Raw genomic sequence first — 17618 nt, 5'->3', positions numbered from 1 at the left:
ATGTCTATTCAGGTCTTTTGCCCATTTTTCCATTGATTGATTGGCTTTTTTGCTGCTGGGTTGTATAAGTTGCTTATATATTCTAGAGATTAAGCCCTTGTCGGTTGCATCATTTGAAACTATTTTCTCCCATTCTGGAAGTTGTCTTTTGTTTTCTTTTGGGTTTCCTTTGCTGTGCAAAAGCTTTTCAGTTTGATGACGTCCCATGGGTTTATTTTTGCTCTAATTTCTATTGCTTTGGGAGACTGACCTGAGAAAATATTCATGATGTTGATGTCAGAGAGTGTTTTGCCTATGTTCTCTTCTAGGAGTTGGATGGTGTCCTGTGTTATATTTAAGTCTTTCAGCCATTTGGAGTGTATTTTTGTGCATGGTGTGAGGGTGTGTTCTAGTTTCATTGCTTTGCATGCAGCTGTCCAGGTTTCCCAGCAATGCTTGCTGAATAGACTTTCTTTTTCCCATTTGATGTTCTTGCCTCCCTTGTCAAAGATTAATTGACCATAGGTGTCAGGGTTTATTTCCGGGTTCTCTCTTCTGTTCCATTGGTCTGTCTGTCTGTTTTGGTACCAGTACCACACTGTTTTGATGACTGTGGCTTTGTAGTATTTTTTGAAGTCTGGGAGGGTTATGCCTCCTGCTTGGTGTTTGCTTCTCAGGATTGCTTTGGCGATTCTGGGTCTTTTGTGGTTCCATATAAATGTTTGGATTGTTTGTTCTAGTTCTGTGAAAAATGTCCTGGGTAATTTGATAGGGATTGCATTGAATCTGTAGATTGCTTTGGGTAGTATGCCGTTTTTACGATATTGATTTTCCCAATCCAGGAACATGGAATATATTTCCATTTCTTTACATCTTCTTTGATTACTTTGATTAAAGTTTTATAGTTCTTGGCATATAGGTCCTTTACCTCCTTGGTCAGGTGTATTCCGAGGTATTTGATTTTGTGAGGTACAATTTTAAAAGGTATCAACACGGGTTTTCTAATGACAAATCTGGGGAGAACTGACCTCTGAACTTCCCCTGACATTCAGACCTCTGTATTATACCTGATTATTACTTCATGGGGATAAAATGGGCGGCAGCCATGCAATAGTGAAGTACTCATTTATGGTAGCTCCACCAGAGACCCTTTCAGCAGCCTCCTCAGTGATTAATGCTGAGTCCCAGCGCCTCCAGATCTGAGCCTGCTGGTGTCAGGATGCTCAGGACACACTCTCCTGCCTCTCAGTTCTTCCAGACCCTCTCCTAAGGTTCTTGTTCCTGCCTGAGCCCTTACTTTAAGAACCACCTTATGTTATAGCCATAGTTTTTCCCTGAGTGCTGAGCACTTAGCCCTGTAGGTCAGGCTAAGGGAAGAATCAAAGTGGGCCTCTCCCTAGAAGAGCCTCCTTCTCACTCAGGGGCATCTCTCCCCAGAAGAGCATCCCTCTCACTTAGGTGCACCTGTAAGCCAGTGGCCCAAGCTCAAGGCTCAGCCCATGAGGAGGGTACTCCACTTCAATAATGTAGCCACCATTCAGCTTCATGAAGGAATTACCTTCTTTCCCTGGATGAATCCTATGCCAGAGGCACAACAATGCTGGATAATCAGGCTCTGGATTTGTGAAGCATGTGGCAGTCTGTCCACTCAGTGTGACATGGGCCTGTGGCTGGCACTGGACCAGGAGTAGGAGGAATTTCCACTTCTTTTCTCTTCACCATCTAACTCAGTTACAGTATTTCCAAGGGGAGACCAATGTGGGGGATATCAGAGGAGGGGGGCCCATCCCTGCCAGTGAGAGCCCACTCATATCCCCCAGCTTTTCCTCTACTCAGCTCTCAGATTTGACCCTTTCTCTCTGTCTTTATACTCAATTCCTCTCCCTCTGGCAGGCTCTCTCATTAATTCTTCCCATCACCATGCCTTGAACAGAGCTGTTTTTCTTGCAGTCTCTTTTCCTCTCTCCCTTCTCTTGCTAGAACCCTCTCTTAACTCCTTCCTGTCCCTCATTCCCGTCTACTTCCTCCACTCACACATACACTTTTCTCTTTCCTTTTCCCTCCTGTGTCTCCCATGTGTTGTCTCTCCATTCTCATCCTTGTCTCTTATTCCACACCCGCCCCCTCCACCTCATCTTTGTCCACCTGCCTCTCACCTTCCTCTCCTTAACATCAGCCTTGCCCTCAGCTCCTGCCAGGTATCCATCTCAAATACCAGGTTTCCAGAAATTCTTAAAAACAAGAAAACACAAACCAACAAACATAATACATAGAAGCAAATAAATGAACAACCCCGGACAAAGAAAAACCCCAAACCATCCTGGGATGAAAGAGAGGGATTCATACTCCAAGGTGAGCTGTTTGATCCACCTGGCCCCGGTCCTCACTCAGCCCTCTCAGTGCTTTAGAGGAACCCATTTCCTGCCCTAAAGTGAGAATCAGCACAGCTGGAATCCTGGGTCAGACATGAGCAGTTTGGGAAGTGCTCAAGGTCACTGCACACAGATTTACTGGTGTTTATTTAAACCATCACAAGATCTTCCTTTCCCCACCCTTGGTAGTGAGCATGTGTCCCAACTTCCATAGGAACATGGCCAGCTTTTCCTCATCAGCTTATGTCAGTGGGTGGATTCTGGAAGGATTAGCATGAAAACAGAAGACTATTTTTCATTCCAAGACCTAGTGATTCAGAACTATCCTGGCACTTAGGCCATCTTAGCGTGTAAGGATTAAGATTTAGGGCAAAAGGGAAAGTGGCCCCCTTTCTCCAGGTCCAGGCACAGCTGGAAGGTGATGCAGCCTGTCCTGTCCCTCAGCCACCAGCCCAGAGATCAATGGGACCTGGAAATGTCTGTGCTCTGTTTTCCTTGATGCTCTTGTTCAGCCCCCAGAGAGATGGCTACTCTCTGACATACTGTGAGTTGATCAGAGTCCAACTCTGCTTACCTTTAGAAACAAAATAAAGCATATTAAATAGAGAATTGTTTCATCCCAAAGGCACAGCTCTCTGTTAGGGATCTAGAATTCATTTAGGAAACGACAGTCTCACAGGAGTGAAAGGCCTGCCTACCGTGCTTCTGCAGGGAAATTAACCCTTTTTCCGTGTGGACAGGCAAGGGGACCTTTGTGGGGCTGTGCCAAGGGATGTGTGGAGACACTTCCCCCTCCAGGGACACACAGGGCCATGTCCAGGGCAGGGTGCAAATGTCTAGGACAGAACGTCTTCCAGGAGCCATGCCTAGTATGAGGCCCACGGTCAACACAGCAAGGCTCCTTGACCGGGGCTTTACTTCCGCCCATTGTAGAAATCATGAGACCACTGATAATCACATGTCTGGCTGAGCCTCAGCTTCCGGATTGCTCCGCAGGTGAGAAGCAGTTGTGAGGATGCATTTACAGCAGGTGCACCCAGCACCCGCTGAGAACTAACGCTGTCAATGACTGTGGGGGCAGGGCCAGCCCACAGCTGGGGCCAAGACCCAGGTCCACAGATTACTCTGGTTGGAATAGACCCTGTTTCTCAAACTCCCACTCTCACCCATGCCATGGCATAGAGCTCATGGGCTAAATTTACACTGGGGTGAGAGCACGTGGGAGCCAAGCCACTATTTCACGTTTTCTCATGTGCAGAGCAAGCTATTTTTGCAAAGCATGCTAAATCATTTCCATGGAAACCACTTCATCAGTTAGGGCTCATCTCATGGATGCTGCAGTGGAATTTTGTTTTAATATCCTATGGACAATCTGGCTAGTGGGCATGCCTGGACTCTTGTGTGTACCAGTCAGCGTGCACGTGCACACACACACACACACACAGAGTTCTAGTCCTTTCTCCCTCAGAGTTTTTACAAAGCAGGTTGTTGCTCAGAAAATCAAGTCCTCATTGACATCGTTCATATCAGGAAAACTTCTACTGTGTTGAAGTATCAGTGTGTATTCAAGCAGGTTAACAAGAAGAGACAGGTTTATCCAGAACTGAGTCAAAGATAAAGATGGGCCAGTGGGTGGCAGGTGGTCACCATCAATGAGAATATTAAAGATGAACAGTTTCTCAGGAAGCCAGCCCTGGCTGCCAGTTGCAACCTCCAAATGCACCATGCTACCTGAAACATCATCCCTCTGCTCAAAAGCCCTCTCCTTCTTGTCACCCCACAGCTGCTCTGGCACACACAGACACACACACATATGCACACACAACATGCATATGAATCATTCCTCTGGACAGAACCCCTGCTGCAGTTCAGCAGCCTTGACCATGGAGATTCAGGTGTGAAGGGGCTCAAATCCGGGATTCTGCTCATCAGCTATGTGTTTGTGTAACAACCAGCTTTGAGCACTCACCGCAGGGCAAGTCCTGTAAGGCACACGGGGTGTGGTGGGGGGGCATAGATGTTTAAGGGTGGTGTTTCCAGGGTTGCAGCCCAAGTTCAAGTTTCTTACAGAGAATCAAATCAAGGGATAAACCTTCCTTTTCAAATGTTTTGTGCAGGTCACAGGCAGGGCTTTGGGAAAATCACAAAGGTACAAACCACACCTTGTCACCTTTAAGAAGCTCCTCACAGTAGGCAAGCAGGTGAGGAAGCAGGACAGAAATACACAGAAAAAAAATGTAGTGGAGGAACTAAGTTATAATAGAAGGGAGTATTCAAGTAGAGAATGATTAATTGCTAAGTGAGTTTGAGGCCTAGCTTCTCTACTAACTACTTGGCAATGTAATATTACACCCTTTGCTTAATCTCCTTGAAAATGCTTTTCTCAGAAAATCATGGAGATAGAGAACAGACTTGTGGTTGCCAAGGGGGAGGAGAAGGGAGTGGGATAGTTTGGGAATTTGGGGTTAATAGATGCAAACTGTTGCCTTTGGAATGGATAAACAATGGATCCTTCTGTATGGCACTGGGAAATGTCTAGTCACTTATGATGGAGCATGATAATGTGAGAAAAAATAATGTATACATGTATGTGTAACTGGGTCACCTGTTACAGTACAAAATTGTACTGTACAAAAATTGTACTGTATACCTGTACAGTAGAAAACTGACAGCTATAATGGAAATAATAAAAATCATTATATATAAACAAAAAAAGAAAATGCTTTTCTCGCTTATCACCTGATAATTAAAAATGAGTATCTTTGCCTCCTTACCAGATAGCTGTGAGAATCAAATAAAATGAAAAAGCCAGCACTGTAGAGTGTATGGGACTTTCACAATATCCAGTCAGCTCTTCAAATTGAGATGGAGCATCTATGAGATACTTTCAAATTGAGATGGAAATTGAGATGGAGTTTCTATGAGGTACTTTCCAAGGTTACTGAGCTGGTAATAATAATTGATGGTATAAACATCAATTATGGTTCTAACATACACATATTCATTCCATAAATATTCACTGAAAGCCTGTGCTCAAGGTTCTGTTTCAGGCTCATCTTCTGCCTTCTAATAAGTGATGGACCTGTGGAGAAGACCAATATCAAATGCAGAGTTATCAGTGGGATTGGGGTAGCAAATAGGACACCATGATGCAAGGAGAGCCTGTGACAGAGGTACAAGGCTGCCAGGGAGGTCAGAGAGGGCCCAGAGTTGGGACATCCAAGCTGGAGGAAAGTAGCACACTTTTGACTTCGGAGAAGTTGAGTCGAGAATATACCTTTTCAATTGAAGATCAATGTTCATTCTTTAAAAATATGTTACAGACCTCGGACTTAAATTCCACCCATAGGCAATCACAAAACCACACAAAGTATATACATAAAATGACAAATTTCATGTACTGGACAAGCAAACAATGATTTCTGAGATAAGGAAATGCATGGCTTTCTATCCAGAGGCAATTTCAGGACCTCAACACAAGCAAAAGAGACTGGGAGCCCCTCTGTGCTGAGGCAACAGAGACCAGCTCGGGGACCAGGGTGGCTGGAATGTGCAGCACAGAGCATCAAAAAGGAAGAAGCTTCACAGAGAAATCACCCTAGAAATCTGCACTGGTTTCCCTTGGCTAAACACCAGTTTGCATATCTATAGGGTGAAAGAGCATGTGTCTGGCCAAAAACAACTTCTGAGAAAAAAAAAATCTATGTACTTATATATAAACTGTAAAATTCTCAGAGCTTACACAGGATTGAGAATTATTAAAATCACAAACCAGCCAGACATGAAAGGTCATAAGATGCATGATCCCATTTATGCTGAATACCCAGAGCATACAAACAATAGGACAGGATGAAGATTGATGTTGCCAGACATGGGGTGGAAGGAATGTAGGGAAATGCTTCATGGGTTTGAGGCTTTATTTTGAATTTATTTATCTTGGAACTAGACAACAGTGGTGGTTGCAAAATATTGTAAACATATTTAATGCCCCTGAATTGCTTACTTTAAAATGGTTAATTGTATGTTGTGTGAATTCCACCCCAACATTTTTTTTTTTGAAGAATTGAGCTACTGATGGTTGTTACAACCTAGGTGAGCGCTGAATGCTTAATGAAATAAACAAGTCACAGAGGATACACATTGTATCATTCCATTTACATGAAATGTTCGATATAGACAAATCCACAGAGGCAGAAAATAGATTATCAACTCTCAGGGATGAAGGGAGGAGAGAATGGGCAGTGACTTCTACTGGGTAAGATGCACCTTTTTAGGGTAATAAAATTATTCTAAAATTTGATGGTGGTGATGGTTCCACAATTCTGTGAATATGCTAGAAACCACTGAATTGCACATTTTAAAAAGGTAAATATTATGGCATACCAATTATAAATCAATCAACATATTATAAATAAATATATGTAGAAGTAAAATGCATGACAATAACAACACAAAGGACAAAGGTGGTAAATAGAAGTATACTGTTATAAGATTCTTATATTTTATATCAACATCCTAATATTAATTGAAAGTACATGTGCATATTGTCATTTCTATACAGTTCAAATAAGCAAATCAAAGTACTATAGCTAATAAGCTAACAGGGATAATAAAGTAGAATTATGGACAATATTTGAATAATTTCTAATAGAGCAATAAATTTAAAAATAAAGCAAAGCAGGGCAGCAGGATCAAGATGGCAGAGGAGTAAGACATGGCATTCACCTTCTCCCACAAACACATCAAAAAAATCCATGCATGTGTAGAATGAGTCACACAGAACATCTACTGAATGCTGGCAGAAGAAATTAAACCTCCTAAAAGGGCAAGAAACCCTCCACATAACTGGGTAGAATGAAGGGAAAGAGAGAGAGAGGGAGCGAGAAAGGAATCAGCATGGGACTAGAACTCTAGAGAGGGAACTGTGAAAGAGGAAAGGAACACACACCCTGGGAAACCTCCTGATGGGGAGATCAGCTGACCCAAAGAAAGAGAAAGAGAAAAATGCAGCAGCTGGATTGAGGAGGACAAAGCAGAGAGAGAGCCACAGAGACCATCAGTACCACCTCCCAGGACACCACAGCCTGAGATGCTCAGAAGAGGGGTTCTGAGACTCAGGCTCCAGAGGTCAGTTCTGAGGAGAGGTTTAGGTTTGGTGGTAGGGGAACAGCATGAGAAGTGGTGTGCCAAGCACCAGGGAGCAGAGCACCACAGCCGAAGGAACATGGGGGGAAATCTGGGCCTGCAGGAGAAGCAAGGTGCCATTGCTGGAGAGGGCAAGAGGAGGACAGGTGGACCAGAATAGGAATACCTTTCTCTGCACCTGAACAGACTCTTAGAGAGTGGGGATATGAGCTGTGAGGAGACTCTTGGTCAGGCCACAGGTAATGGGCCTCTCTTGCACAGGCTAAAGGTGGTGGCACCTCCTGTGTGGGCCAAGCACAATGGGGTACTTCTTGCTTGGTCTACAGGTGGTGGGGGAAAATTCAGTAATCTCACATTCCAGAGGTGGTTGCGGCCCCACCACTAGGGCTCCATGAACAGGGACCACCTGTGGGGACAGTCACCTCAGCATCAGCACAGAGGAGGGCACTGGAACCAGGCACCACCTGTTGTTGCTTCATTCCCATGGAAATGCCCATGCCCTGCCACTGCCATGGCCAAAACCTCTGGGCACCAGTTAAACCTGTCTGAGGGTCACTAGCACTTCTCAGGGCCCTGAAACTAGGGCTAGCCTGCACCACCTTCCCATGGGTCCTTGCCACTGTAAATGGCCCAGCAACAAGGCACTGGCTACTAGCCCTTCCCATTGCCTCCATCTTCCTGGAAGCACTTACAACAATCTAAAAATAAACAGGGAGTTCCCGTCGTGGCGCAGTGGTTAACGAATCCAACTAGGAACCATGAGGTTGCGGGTTCGGTCCCTGCCCTTGCTCAGTGGGTTAATGATCTGGTGTTGCTGTGAGCTGTGCTGTAGGTTGCAGATGCGGCTCGGATCCCGTGTTGCTGTGGCTCTGGTGTAGGCTAGTGGCTATAGCTCCAATTCGACCCCTAGCCTGGGAACCTCCATATGCTGCAGGAGCGGCCCAAGAAATGGCAAAAAGACAAAAAAAAAAATTAAAAAAATAAATAAATAGTAAGCCTGCACAAAATACCCAGGGGCACTTGTGCATATAAATAGCCCTCCAAGACTATGGTAGTTGGTTTCCTAAACACCTGCAATAAGAAAAATATAAGAAAAATGAAGAGGATTAGGAACCACTCCCAGATGAAAGAACAGGAGAATTCACCTGAAGGAGCAAACAATGAAACTGACCTCTGTAGTCTAACAGACACTGAGTTCAAAAAGGACAGGGTGAAAATACTGAAGGAAATGAGAGTGAAGGAATTTTTTTTAGGGTTTTTTTAATTACTCGAATGAATTTATTTTATTTTATTATTATTATTATTATTTTTTGTCTTTTTGCTATTTCTTGGACCGCTCCTGTGGCATATGGAGGATCCCAGGCTAGGGGTCAAATCGGAGCTGTAGCCAACAGCCTACACCAGAGCCACAGCAACGTGGGATCCAAGCCGCGTCTGCAACCTACACCACAGCTCACAGCAACACCAGATCATTAACCCACTGAGCAAGGGCAGGGACCAAACCCGCAACCTAATGGTTCCTAGTTGGATTTGTTAACTACTGCGCCATGAAGGGAACTCCCTACTCGAATGAATTTATCACATCTGTAGTTGTATAATGATCATAACAATCTGATTTCACATGATTTCCATCCCACAGCCCAAGCACATCCCCCCACCCCACAAACTGTCTCCTCTGGAGACCATAAGTTTTTCAATGTCTGTGAGTCAGCATCTGTTCTGCAAAGTTCAGTCTGTCTTTTTTTCAGATTCCACATGTCACTGAAAGCATTTGATGTTGGTGTCTCATTGTATGGCTGACTTCACTTAGCATGATAGCTTCTAGGTCCATCCATGTTGCAAAAAATGCTGGTATTTTGTTCTTTTTAATGGCTGAGTAATATTCCATTGTGTATATGTACCACTTCTTCTTGATCCACTCCTCTGTTGATGGACTTTTAGGTAATTTCCATGTCTTGGCTATGATAAATAGTGCTGCAATGAACATTGGAGTACATGTGTCTTTGCGAGTCAGGGTTTCTGTGGATAAATGCCCAGGAGTGGGATTGCTGGATCAAATGGTAGTTCTATTTTTAGTTTTCTGAGGAATCTCCATACTATTTTCAACAGTGGTTGCACCTATTTACAATCCCACCAACAGTGTACTAGGGTTCCTTTGTCTCCACACCCTCTCCAGCACTTCTTGTTTGCAGACTTTTGGATGATGGCCCTTCTGGCTGGTGTAAGGTGGTACCTCATCGTGGTTTTGATTTGCATTTCTCTAATAATGAGTGACGCTGGACATCGTTTCATGTGTTTCTCGGCCAATTGTATGTCTTCTTTGGAGAACTGTCTGTTTAGATATTCTGCCCATTTTTGGATGGGGTTGTTTGTTTTTTTTTTTTTTTTGGTATGGAGCTGCAGAAGGTGTTTATAAATTTTGGAGATGAATCCCTTGTCAGTTGATTCAGTTGCAAAGATTTTCTCCCATTCTGTGGGTTGTCTTTTTGTGTTGTTTAGGTTTAAGTGCAGAAACTTTGAAGTTTGATTAGGTCCCATTTGTTTATTTTTCTTTTTATTGTCAATATTCTAAGAGGTGGATCTGAGAAGATGTTGCTGTCATTTATGTCAGAGAGTGTTTGGCCTATGTTTTCCTCTAAGAGTTTTATCATGTCTGGTCTTATATCTAGGTCTTTAATCCATTTGGAGTTTATTTTTGTGTATGGTGTTAGGGAGTGTTCAAATTTCATTCTTTTCCATGTGGATGTCCAGTTTTCTCAGCACCACTTATTGAACAAGCTGTCCTTTCTCCATTGTATAGTCTTGCTTCCTTTGTCATAGATGAGTTGGCTGTAGGTGCGTGGGTTGAATTCTGGGCTTTCTATCCTGTTCCACTGATCTATATGTCTGTCTTTGTGCCAGTACCATGCAGTTTTGATGATTGTTGCTTTGTAGTATAGTCTGAAGTCCGGGAGCTTGATTCCTCCAGGTCCATTTTTCTTTTTCAGGATGTCTTTGGCTATTCTGGGTCTTTTGTACTTCCAAAAAAACTTTAAAATATTTTGTTCAAGTTCTGTGAAAAATGTCCTTGGTAATTTGATAGGGATTGCCTTGAATCTGTAGGTTGCCTTGGGTAGGATAGTCATTTTGATAATATTGACTCTTCCAATCCATGAGCATGGTATATCTTTCCATCTATTTGTGTCATCTTTCATTTCTTTCATCAGTGGCTTGTAGTTTTCAGAGTACAGGTCTTTTGTTTCTTTAGATAGGTTTACTCCTAGGTATTTTATTCTTTTGGATGCCATGGTAAACGGGATTGCTTCCCTAATTTCCTTTTCTGCTTTTTCATTGTTAGTGTATAGAAATGCTGTCAATTTCTGTGTATTAATTTTGTATCCTGCGACTTTGCCCAATTCATGGATGAGCTCTAACAGTTTTCTGGTAGAGTCTTTAGGATTCTCTAGGTATAGTATCATGTCATCTGCAAAGAGCGATAGTTTTACTTCTTCCTTTCCAATTTGGATTCCTTTTATTTGTTTTACTTCTCTGAATGCTGCGGCTAGAACTTTCAGAACTATGTTGAAGAGTAGTGGCGAGAGCGGACATCCTTGTCTTGTTCCTGATCTCCGCGGGAATTCTTTCAGCTTTTCTCCATTGAGAATGATGTTTGCTGTGGGTTTGTCATGTATGGCCTTTATCATGTTGATTCCTGCTATGCCCACTTTCTGAAGGGTTTTTATCAGAAATGGGTGTTGGATTTTGTCAAAGGCTTTTTCTGTGTCTATTGAGAGGATTATATGGTTTTTATTCTTCAGTTTGTTAATGTGGTGTATCACACTGATGGATTTGTGGATATTGAAGAACTCCTGCATCTCTGGGATAAATCCCACTTGATCATGATGTAGAATCCTTCTAATGTATTGTTGGATGTGGTTTGCTAGTATTTTGGTGAGGATTTTTGCTTTGATGTTCATCAGTGAAATTGGCCTTTCATTTTATTTTTGTGTGGTATCTTTGTTTGGTTTTTGTATCAGGGTGATGGTGGCCTCATAGAATGAGGTTGAGAGTATCCCTTCCTCTGAAATTTTTTGGGATAGTTTCAGAAGGAGAGGTGTTAGCTCTTCTCTAAATGTTTGATAGAATTCGCCAGTGAGGCCATCTGGTCCTGGACTTTTGTTTGTTGGAAGTTTTTTAATTGCAGTTTCAATTTCAGTTCTTATGATTGTTCCATTCATCTTTTCTATTTCATCTTGGTTTAGTCTTGGAAGATCATACTTTTCTAAGAATTTGTCCATTTCTTCTAGGTTTTCCGTGTTATTGGTGTATAGTTGCATCTAGTAGTCTCTTATAATCCTTTGTATTTCTGTGATGTCCGTTGTTACTTCGCCTTTGTCATTTCTAATTTTATTGATTTGAGTCCTCTCTCTTTTTTGCTTGATAAGTCTGGCTAGGTGTTTATCAGTTGTGTTGATCTTTTCAAAGAACCAGCTTTTCATTTCATTGATCTTTTCTATGGTTTTCTTTGTTTCTGATTTCATTGATTTCTGCTCTGATCTTTATGATTTCTTTCCTTCTACTAACTTTAGGTCTTGTCTGTTCTTCTCTCAAGCTGCTTTAGATGTAAAGTTAGCTTGTTTCTTTGAATTTTTTCTTGTTTCCTGAGGTGGGCTTGTATTGCTAAAAACTTTCCTCTTAGAATGGCTTTTGTTGCATCCCATAGGTTTTGGAGTGTCGTATCTTTGCTGTCATTTGCTGCTAGATATTTCTTAATTTCCTCTTTGATTTATTCAGTGATCCATTGGTTGCTTAGTAGCATGTTGTTGAGTCTCCACGTGTTTGAGTTTTTTGCAGTTTTTTTCTTGTTGTTGATTTCCAGTCATATAGCGTTGTGGTTGGAGAAGATGCTTGATATGATTTCAATTTTCTTGAAGTTACTGAAGTTTGATTTGTAGCCCAGGATATGATCAATCTTAGAGAATGTTCCATGTGCACTTGAGAAGCATGTGTATTCTGTTGCTTTTGGATGAAATGTCCTATAAATATCTATTAAGTCCATCTGGTTTAATGCTTCATTCAGGGCCTTTGTTTCCTTATTGAGTTTCTGTCTGGTTGATCTGTCCATTGCTGTAAGCAGGGTGTTAACGTCCCTCACTGTGATTGTGTTATTGTTGATTTCTCCTTTTAAGGTTGCTAGCAGTTGCCTTATATATTGTGGTGAACCTATGTTGGGTGCATAGATATTTAAAATTATTATGTCTTCTTCTTGGATTGATCCTTTGATCATTATGTAATGTCCTTCACTGTCCCTTAAAATATTCTTCATTTTATTTTTGTCTTTTGTTGTTGTTATTGTTGTTGTTGTTGTTGTTGCTATTTCTTGGGCCGCTCCTGCAGCATATGGAGGTTCCCAGGCTAGGGGTTGAATTGGAGCTGTAGCCACCGGCCTACGCCAGAGCTACAGCAATGCAGGATCTGAGCCGCGTCTGAAACCTACACCACAGCTCACGGCAATGCCGGATCGTTAACCCACTGAGCAAGACCAGGGACCGAACCCGCAACCTCATGGTTCCTAGTCGGATTCGTTAACCACTGCGCCATGACGGGAACTCCAAAATATTCTTCATTTTAAAGTCTATTTTGTCTGCTATAAGTATTGCTACTCCAGCTTTCTTTTGATCCCTATTTGCATGAAATATTTTCTTCCATCCTCTCAATTTCAACTTGTATGTGCCCCTAGAAGTGAAGTGGGTCTCTTGAAGACAGCATATATATGGGTCTTGAATCCATTTGTATCCATTCAGCCAGTCTATGTCTTTTGGTTGGGGCATTTAATCTATTAACATTTAAGGTAATTATTGATATGTATCTTCTTATTGCCATTTTATTCATTGCTTTGGATTTTTTTTTAGTTGTTGCTCTTTTTTCTTTCCTTCTTCTCTTGTTCTTTTCTGCCTAGAGAAGTTCCTTTAGTATTTGTTGTAAGGCTGGTTTAGTGTTGCTGAATTCTCTCAGCTTTTGCTTATCTGTGAAGATTCTGATTTCTCCTTCAAATCTGAATGAGATTTGAGAATGAGAGCCTTGCGGGGTAGAGTAATCTTGGTTGGAGGGGTTTTTCCTTTCATCACGTTAAGTTTATCATGCTACTCCCTTCTGGCCTTCAGAGTTTCTGCTGAAAAATCTGCCCATAACCTTATCGGGGTTCCCTTGTATGTGATTTGTTTCTTTTCCCTAGCTGCTTTCAAGATTTTCTCTTTGTCTTTAATTTTGGTTAGTTTGATTAATATGTGTCTCGGGGTGTTCCTCTTTGGGTTTATTTTATATGGTACTCATTGTGCTTCCTGGATTCAAGTGAGTGATTCCTTCCCCATGTTAGGGAAGTTTTTGGCTATTACCTCTTGGAATATTTTTTCTGTCTCCTTCTCTCTCTCTTCTCCTTCTGGCACCCCTATAATATGGATGTTGGTGCGTTTAATGTTGTCCCAGATTTCTCTGAGACTCTCTTCATTTCTTTTCATTCTTTTTTCTCTTTTCTGTTCTGCATCCGTAATTTCCACTAATCTGTCCTCCACCTCACCTATTTGTTCTTCTGCATCCTGTATTCTGCTGTGGGCTGCTTCTAGTGAATTGTTTCTTTCAGTTATTGTATTTTGTATCTCTTCTTTTTAAGTTTTATATCTTTTATCTCTTTGCTCAGTGCTTCCTGTAAGTTATCCATCTTTGCCTCCAGTTTATTTCCAATGTCTTGCATCATCTTCAGCATCAACAGTCTAAAGTATTTTTCCTGAAGGCTGAGAATCTCCTGATCACTTAGCTGATTCCCTGGGGTTTTTCCTTTCTTCCTCATCTGAGTTATAGTTCTCTGTCTTTTCATTTTTATAGGTTTTTGGTGTGGTGACATTTTTAGAGATAATACAGTTGTAGCCTCTCTTGCTTCTGGTGACTGCCCCCCAGTGGCTCAAGTAGGTATGGGGGGCTTGCTGTAGGCTTCCTGATGGGAGGGGCTGATGCCTGCCCCCTGGTAGGTGGAGCTGATTCTACTCCCTCTGGGGGGTAGGGCTTAGTCTGTGGATGGGATTAGAGGCAGCTGTGTGCCTGAGGGGTCTTTAGGTAGCCTGTTAACTGAGGGGTGGTGCTATGATGCCACCTGGGTTGTTGTTTGCCCTGGGACTTCTCAGCAGCTGACTGATGGGTGGGGCCAGATTTTCTCAAAATGGCTACCTCCAGAGAAAGGTGGGTGCTGAATTTTCCCTAGAGCTTTTCTTCCACTGTCCTTCCCTCACAACAAGCCACATTCACCCCTGTTTTCCCAGGATGTCCTCCAAGAACTGCAGTCAGATTGACCCAGGTTCCCACGGAGCTTTTGCCTTGCCCTGGGACCCAGTGCATGTGCAAGTCTCTGTGCTCTTTCTCCCCATTCCTGATTCCCCATACATGAGATTTTGATGTGGGGCTCAGAACTCTCACACCCGTAGGTGAGTCTCTTTGAACCAGTTAGTTTCCAGTCTGTGGAGCTTCCCACCCAGGAGGTATGGGGTTGTTTTGAAAGGCCAGTAGAAAGAAAATCCCCCTCTTGGAAGAGGTGACACCCCAAATCACTCACGAGAAGCGGTCTTGATGCAAACAGCAAGAGGATTTTTATTCCAAGCGCGCTGGGGCCCACAGTCATACGCCATGCAGGGGTAGAGGACTGCAGCCCCGAGTGAGGAGTCAGGATAGTTTTTATGGGATTCACAACAAAGCCCGGGGTTCACAGCAAAGCCCGCGCTTCACAAACCAATCATTTCAAAATATCACAAACCAATCATTTTAAAACTTCGCGAACCCATGCTTCGTGGACCAATTAGTTTTAATTTGTTCTGGAGTTACGTGTTTGGGCTTATACCTGGGAGGGGGAGACATATTGTCACCAAGATATGTTTACCAGGATTTTCAACATTTTATGGCACAGCCGATCTTACCGATCTTACTGGGGTCGGTTTAGCGATTAACTTCCCCTCCTTTCATCTTATGCAAGCAGCTTTACAGAAGCCAAACAAGCAGTTAGGGACCCTTCTCCCTGTTATCTCAAGCAGTTTCAAGAAGTTTCATGCCTAGAGGCACGTACTCAGGGGCCTGTTTTCTCTTCTTTTTCTCCTCCACATAGTTTTGTACAGAACAGAAAGCAAGCCCTAAAACAGCAAGAAGTATGGTCTTTTACCTATAGGGAACAGGGTCTGGAATTCGAGGGCATTTAGAGCTTTTTATTAACTTCCTGGGTTCTGGGAGGGTTAGGTCGCATTTTCATCCTTTCAGTTTATATCACAAAATCACCCCTCCTACCTCTTGATGTGGCCTCCTCTTTTTCTTATGGAGTTGGATATCTTTTTTAATGTTTCCGGTCCATTTGGGTGAAGAATGCTCAGTCTTTAGTTGTGAATTTTGTTGTTTTTAGGAGAGAAGTTGAGCTCCAGTCCTTCTATTCCATCATCTTAATCCCGTCTCAGATAATACGCTTCAACTGCAGATGCCAGGGGCTTCTGGGTTCTTAGGGCAGCCAGGACTTCCCTGTCCTTTTCTCAGATGCATCCATCCCCCTTTCAACAGGGTGTTCTGGGGCTGTTTTTTTTTTGTTTGTTTTGTTTTAATTATTTTATTATTTATTTATTTATTTTGTCTTTTTGCTATTTCTAGGGCCACTCCCGTGTGGCATATGGAGGTTCCCAGGCTAGGAGTCCAATTGGAGGTGTAGCTGCTGGCCTACGCCAGAGCCACAGCAATGTGGGATCCGAGGCGCATCTGCAATCTACACCACAGCTCATGGCAACGCCGGATCCTTACCCCACCGAGCAAGGGCAGGGACCGAACCCACAACCTCATGGTTCCTAGTCTGCGCCACGACGGGAACTCCATTTTTTTTTAAATTATTTTAAATGTCACATAGCTGGTAGCTGATTAAGGTTTTATTCTGACCTTTAGGCATTTAACAATCATTAGCATTGAGGAAGCTTGATGTCAGCTATCTAGGAATTAAGAGCAGATATGAAAAGTAATACATATTACTTTAGAAAGGAACCAGAAAACATAGGAGGAGCCAAGAAAAATTAGAAAATGTGTTTGTAGAGACACAAGCTGAGTTTGTCACTGACAAGAAGAAAGAATAATGCAGAGGAATGAATTAATGACTTAGAAGATAGAATAATGGGAATTACCCAATCAGGCCAGCAGACAGAAAACCAAATTAAAAAAAAAGCATGAAAGCAATATAAGAGATCTATGGGATAATAAAAAGTGGGCTAATCTACACATAATGGGGATTCCAGAAGGAGAAGAAAAAGAAAAGGGGATAGAAAATATATTTGAAGAAATGATAGCTGAACAATTTTCAGCTTTCAAGATATGGGAAGCAGATTTCAAGATACAGGAAGCACAGGGGGCCCCCAAACAAGTTGAATCCAAACAGGCCCACTGCAAGACATGTGACAATAAAAATGTCAAAAGTTAAACATAAAGAGAGAATTCTAAAGTCACCAAGAAAAAACAAATATAAGGGAATCCTCATAAGGCTATCAGCTGATTTCTCTACAGAAACACTACAGACCAGAAGAGAGTGGCAATGCATATTAAAAGTTCTAAAAGGGAAAAAATTGCAGGCTACAATACTCTACCCATCAAGGATATCATTTAAAATAGAAGGAGAAATAAAGAATTTCTCCAACAAACAAAAACTAAAAGACTACAGCAATACTAAAGCCATTCTAAAAGAAATATTGAAAGGGCTTCTCTAAATAAAAGAGAATGAAGAAGAAGTAGGTTGGAGGAAATCACAGTTTGAAAGTAATCACTTAAATAAGCCAGTATACAGATCTAAAAGGAAAAAAAAAAACTATTGGAAAAGCAGTGATAAACACAAAGAATAGCAAAAGGATAAACATGAAGATGCCAAGAAAGGACATTAAAATCATAAAATGTGGGGAAGGAAAGTAAGAAAATCTAGACTTTTTTAAGAATGTGTTTGAGCCCATATTACTATCAGGTTAAAGCCAGCGGAGAGAGGAAGGGGATATTATACTTGAAAAACAGGGCAACCACAAATGAAAACCATATAATACATTCAGAGAAACTAAAAAGAAGAGGACGCAAACATAAAATAAGGAGTTTCCA

This window comes from Phacochoerus africanus, chromosome 11 (genome assembly GCF_016906955.1).
Source record: "Phacochoerus africanus isolate WHEZ1 chromosome 11, ROS_Pafr_v1, whole genome shotgun sequence".
Lineage (NCBI taxonomy): Eukaryota > Metazoa > Chordata > Mammalia > Artiodactyla > Suidae > Phacochoerus > Phacochoerus africanus.
Note: the sequence above shows the minus strand (reverse complement) of the source record.